The following is a 6,000-nucleotide window of genomic DNA, read 5'->3' on the forward strand; positions in this document are numbered from 1 at the left end:
ATTTTCAGGTGACCTAACCCTTAATTTATTCATTTCTACTTTAGTATAACTAAATGTATTTAGGGCACACTATAAATTGGTGTACTTAAAGTCTGCTAAATTGGAACAACAAATTTTGTACTAAATGCATTTTAGTCCAAAAGTAGTGGTGAAGTTCAACTAAAGTTGTATTTAATATCCTTGTTTGTGCTAAAGTGGAACTATTCCAAGTATACTTCAAGTGCACTTTAAATATACTCTGGTATATAAGTTTTGAAATGCAGAATTCACTCAGCATAAACATCAAATGTATTTCAGTGACATTACAGTTGCAATTCAACTATACTGTAAGAGTGTTAGCTTGCCCATTCAAAGACCCTAATGTGCTTCTTCATAAGCCACTACTTTGTTGGCTTGGCGGTGTGTTTTGGGTCATTGTCATACTGGAAGTCACATCCACGACCCATCTTCAGTGTTATGGCTGAGGGAAGGAGGTTCTCGTCCAAGATTTGATGGTACATGGCCCCGTCTATCTGCCTTTCAATTCAGTGAAGTCATCCTGTACCCTTACCAGAGAAACATCCCAGAGCAGGATGTTTCCCCCTCTGTGCTTGACATTAGGGATGGTGTTCTTGGGGTCACAGTCAGCATTTCTTTTCCTCCAAACACGGTGAGTTGATGCCAAAGGGCTCAATTTTGGTCTCATCTGACCACAGTTCTTTCTCCCAAACCTTCTCCGAATCATTAGATGTTCATTGGCAAACTTCAGACGGGCTTCTACATGTGCCTTCTTGAGCAGAGGGATCTTGCTGGCGCTGCAGGACTTCAATCCATTGTGGCGTAATGTGTTACCAGTGGTTTGCTTGGTGACTGTGGTCGCAACTGCCTTGAGGTCATTAACAAGCTCCTCCTGTGTAGTTCTGGGCTGATCCCTCACCTCTCTCATGATCATCCATACCTCATGAGGCCAGATCTTGCATGGAGCTCCAGACCGAGGGCGATTGATGGTTATTTTGTATTTCTTTCATCTCAGAATAATCACACCAACAAGCCTTCTCACCAAGCTTCTTGCTGATGGTCTTGTAGCTCATCCCAGCCCTGTGCAGGTTTACAATCTAGTCCCTGGATATCTAGTCCCTGACGTTTGACAGCTCTTTGGTATTGCCCATGGTGGTGGAGAGGTTGGAATGGAAGATACAGATACTGTGGACAGGTGTCCACTGACATTAGGACATTAGGAGAACTTTCTTAAAGTGACAGGGCTAATCTGTGTTCCACATGTGTACATAGCCAATCTGTGGGAGGCAGAATTATTGCTGGTTGGTAGTAGGGCTGTGCGATATGACGATATATATCGTATGGACGAAATAAAAAGTCTATCGTTTCAAATTATGCTCTATCGTTTATTTCGTAGTGGCGCAAAATACATTGTTTACGGTAAAACTTTTTCATCATTTGGACGACTGCAATCTTACTCGCCACCATGGGGATGCAGGCAGAAACGAGAATAACAGCATGACGAGTGAAGGAGACAGAACCGGGTGTTTCCGAGCAGTAGAAGGACCAGCTCCTAAACGAGGGGCTACCTCTGTAGCATGGACATGGACAGGTTAACTTTCTATATGTTTGACTGACTGTTTTATTTTGATAATGAACAGGCTGTGATGTTAGCAATGCTAGAATATGTTGTGTGTGCGCATGAGGCGTTGGCGCAATCACAGGAATTTTCGTCCTTCTGAGGAACCTGTTACTCCATTTATGGTCATATGGATAGAAGCAAGACACGATTCAAAACTGTAAAGCTTTTGTAAAATGGGCAGATGACGTGACGCATGTTTTTTCTGTAATCAAGTGTAAATGTTTACTGAACTGCATTTTTCAACTAAAACAACACATGCCAGTGGGGCATAGAACATCATTTTATTTCAATATTATGATTTTGGGACGTAAAATGCATTTGGTGTTGTTCATATGTCAAGGTGAATAGCAAAATGTCCTGCGGTGTGACTATAACATTGATTACTCATCAAATGTAAATATTAGTCAAATAAAGCAGATATGTTTGGAGCAGCTAATAAATGCCTTGGCATTATTTTGTATGTATTTACTTAACTTAAGTTTTCAAAATGCTAAAAAGTACTAAAATAATATTTACAGTAGATTTAGTTTTGAAACACAAATGCTGTCCTGCAGAGTGACATAGGATATTAGATTTTTGTACTGGCAGTTACATGGACAGCCATAGGAGTCCTTTAGGGCCCGTCCACACGGAGACGCGTTTCGCTGTATACGTATACATTTTTTATCGTATTGGCGTTTCGTCCACACGGATCCGGCGTTTTGGGAGACTGAAACCGCTATTTTTTTAAACCGGGTCCCAAAGTGGATAAATCTGAAACCGACCCCTTGCGGTTTTGTGTGTATATTTTGTGAAACGATGATGTCATCACATCACGTGTCGGCGGCGTCACATGTAACGGCAACAACAATAATGGCGGACTACATGATTGTGTTCGTGCTGCACAGAAGCTACTAAGCCTACTAGCTTTATTACAGCAAAATCTATTGCTTCTATGCAACTGTGGTGAAGTTCATACAGCGCGCAAGGTTATATCAGAGCCCGTCTACGGAGAGCCTTGGCACTTCCTATTAGCCCCATTGTATCGATCTTGGTTGCAGTTCCATTAGAATTCCACTGGAGGTGATCGCGGGCGAGTGCAGACTGAATGGGAGTCTATGGGGCTAGACGGCTAAATGTGTCTCTTTCACCCGATTGCCGTTGAGAAATCTCAGATTTTATTGTAAGTTTTGCAAGTTCAACATGGGTTATAGGTCGAAAGTTGAATGAACGAGTACTTATTTCTTTTCGATTTCTTACAGGTTGAGTTGTTGTTGCCCATAACACGCTAGCATTCTGCTAATGACGTCAGCATTCTGACGTCATTGACATTTTAAAAGACTTTTTAAACCAAATAAGTGACTCTAAAAAATCTAACACCCAGCAATGTGTAATTTCTTTGCATCTCCTTTCGAATACAACATTCAAATTACTAGACAAAAAATTATATTCTGAGAAAAGTGGATTTTGAGGGTTTTTCGCCATAGACCTCCATTCATTCTGCACTCGCCTGCGAGCGCCCCCGCATGGACAGAGACGTGTTACTGCAGCCAGTCCAGAAACCGGAAGTAAGCAGAGAGTGCCAATTCTCTTCCTATTAGACATTCTCTGGTTATATGTATGCTCAAAGTCTTCTTCTCTGTGTATAATGTATCTCTGTGGCAGAATTACAGCGCCCCATATTGGTCTGGCATATATACTACACCGTTTTCAGTCGGTTTGAGTGGTTTCGTGTGTACGCAGATATTTCTTGAGACGACGCCGTGTTTACGGAATTTTTTTTTTAGAACGAGGAAAAAAAATTATCGGATAAGGAACGCACCGGCTTCGTGTGGACGTAGCCTTAATGTTTTAAGAGAAATCTTATAAGGCTTTGAGTGTGTTGTTTTCTATGCGCCACCTGGTGGATATTCTGTGAAGCGAAACACATTGAGGGAATTTGTAAGTAGGCCCCCCGAAAGCACTTGCAGAATTCTGCTAGACGAATTGCCGAATGCCGCGGAAGAAAACGCGCGTTTTTAAAAGCCACATCTGTAATTACATGTACAATCAAGGCATCAGATGAAAGCTTATCTTCCACTCTTTTGAAAGGTGTGCTCAGTTTGTTTCAGTTTGTGCATAAAGTTTCAGGGAGATATGGCTCAGGATTCATGAATATAATTAAACCTTTTTAGCATGTTTGGGTGATTCCGGGGAGTTAAAGCAGAATTTGAGGTAGCATTATTTTGACCCTAATTACAAGTTCCCAGTAGCTTGTTGACCGGGTTGTCCACCCAGGTTGTGATCCTCAGACATCATAATTATACAGTGAAGTCTATGCAGTGTTATTTTACATTTGATTAACCAATATATATACCTGAATAGTTAGATTCACCTAAAACAACATAAAGCACTGCTTATCGAATTTATCTATGCTTTAATTTATGAATTATTTCTTATGCAGATTCACTCCTCAACAAAATCAACCCAATCATCCTAGAATGATTAATTCTTTACAAATAAAGCTACTCTAATCAGCTGGTGAGCTGGTGGTAATTCATATCCAGTGTTGGGGAAAGTTACTTTTAAAAGTACTGTATTACAATATTAATACTAAGTATACGTTACTTTTGCGTTACTTTTTCTCACCTGGGCTGGGCTTGCTTGTTTTTAATAACAAAAAAAGTTCTATTTTTTGTCAAACTTAAAGGCCCTTTCACACCAAGGGCCCTATTTTAACGATCTGAAACGCAAGTATCAAACGCGAAATGCAAGTAACTTTGTGGGCGGATCTCGGGCCCGACGCAAATCTAAAATGTGTTGGTCTGAAGTAGCTTCATTATTCATAGGTGTGGTTTGGGCGTAATGTGCAATAATCCAATCAGAGCGACATCTCACATTACCTTTAAGAGCAGGTGCGCTTGTTCCATGGCGGGTTGCTATTATAACGGCGGATTTGCCAGGAGTGGTTCACAGCCAAAGAGACCGACGTTCTCGTCAGGGCCGTAAAACACAGAGAAGTGACATTGGGGATGGAGAAACACACCCAAATTAGCTTCGGTTAAACAGGCATATAATAATTTGGGTAAATGTGTAAGCTAGATTTATGCCTATTTTTTCACATCTTCATGGACACAACAATGATTTCCCTCGTGTGGAATATTTTTCCTTGTAATTATGTATGCTTTGCAAAAATGTGAACTGCTGCGTCTGTGTAGATGAGAGAAGCAAAGTGTATGCGCGTTGTGCACACGCTACATATGGCCAAGCATGCACCCTTAAAATAGCATCTGAATAACGCGCCACTGAAAACACGCCACTGACTTTAGTCTAGGTTTTTCTAGTCCTGGTCAGTGGCGGAATTGTTTTCTGGAACTGCAAAATAGCACCAGGGAACGTTTGTGCCGGAACACGCCTCCTCTTTGTGCTGAACCGCCCCCCGGACCGCAAGTTCATTCCCTAGTTTACCGACGTGCATCTGTCGAGGGAAAAGTCCGCTGTGCGTCGGGTGCAAAATAGGAATGAAACATGCGCTGGGTGCAAGATAGGGCGCAAAGAGTGCAATTGCAAAATAAAATGCAAATACATTGGTCAGTTAATTAAGTGAGTTAATTAAAATAATTGTATCCCTTAAAACTCATCTTTGATCACCAAAATGACATAATGACAAAGTTTTTTCCTGTGAAAAAAAACAAAACTCTTCATGCCTTAAAGAAACTTGAATGCACCTCTACAACCTTGCTTCATTTAGTATACATGGTTCTATGAATATGCAAATGAGCCCCGCCTCCACTCACTCACACTTGCTCAGAGATTCACTCGGCCAACTTATTGAGGTAAACGCTGCACAAGGGTATCGCTCTTTACAACGTTGGACACATAACGGTAATTAATATGATTAGCCTTTTGCTTGACTGTTATAAAACAGCTAATAATGTGTTGCTAATGTTACACAAACCATGTTCCTGTTCGCATCACAGTCAGACAGCTGCCTTCTAGTAATCACCAGAAACACTCTGAACAACTCAGAACGTCAGTGGAGAAAGGCATATAATTCATCATAACACTGTAATTAGGGCTGTGCGATATAGCAAAAAAAAAAATATCACGATATAATGTTTCATATCGTTCGGTATCGATAATTATTGACATTTTTTATAACCAAACTTTGAGGTAGATCAACATCTGTAAAAAGTGAAGCGCCTCTCATGATAATATTTGAGTTCTGAAGTGCTGGAAAAAGATGTGTGACGTGAGAGCATTTTACTATTCCTGAGTGTTACTACAGTAAAGCCATGGTGAATGTTGCTGATCTGTGGACTTAAAGCCTATAAGCAGTTCATTCATGGCACAATGTTTTTCCTGGTTTCCACGTCAGCGCTGTTTGAGCCGTTAATAATAGAGAAATGTGAATGCTTCTCACT

Source organism: Squalius cephalus, assembly GCF_949319135.1.
Source record: "Squalius cephalus genome assembly, chromosome: 4".
Lineage (NCBI taxonomy): Eukaryota > Metazoa > Chordata > Actinopteri > Cypriniformes > Leuciscidae > Squalius > Squalius cephalus.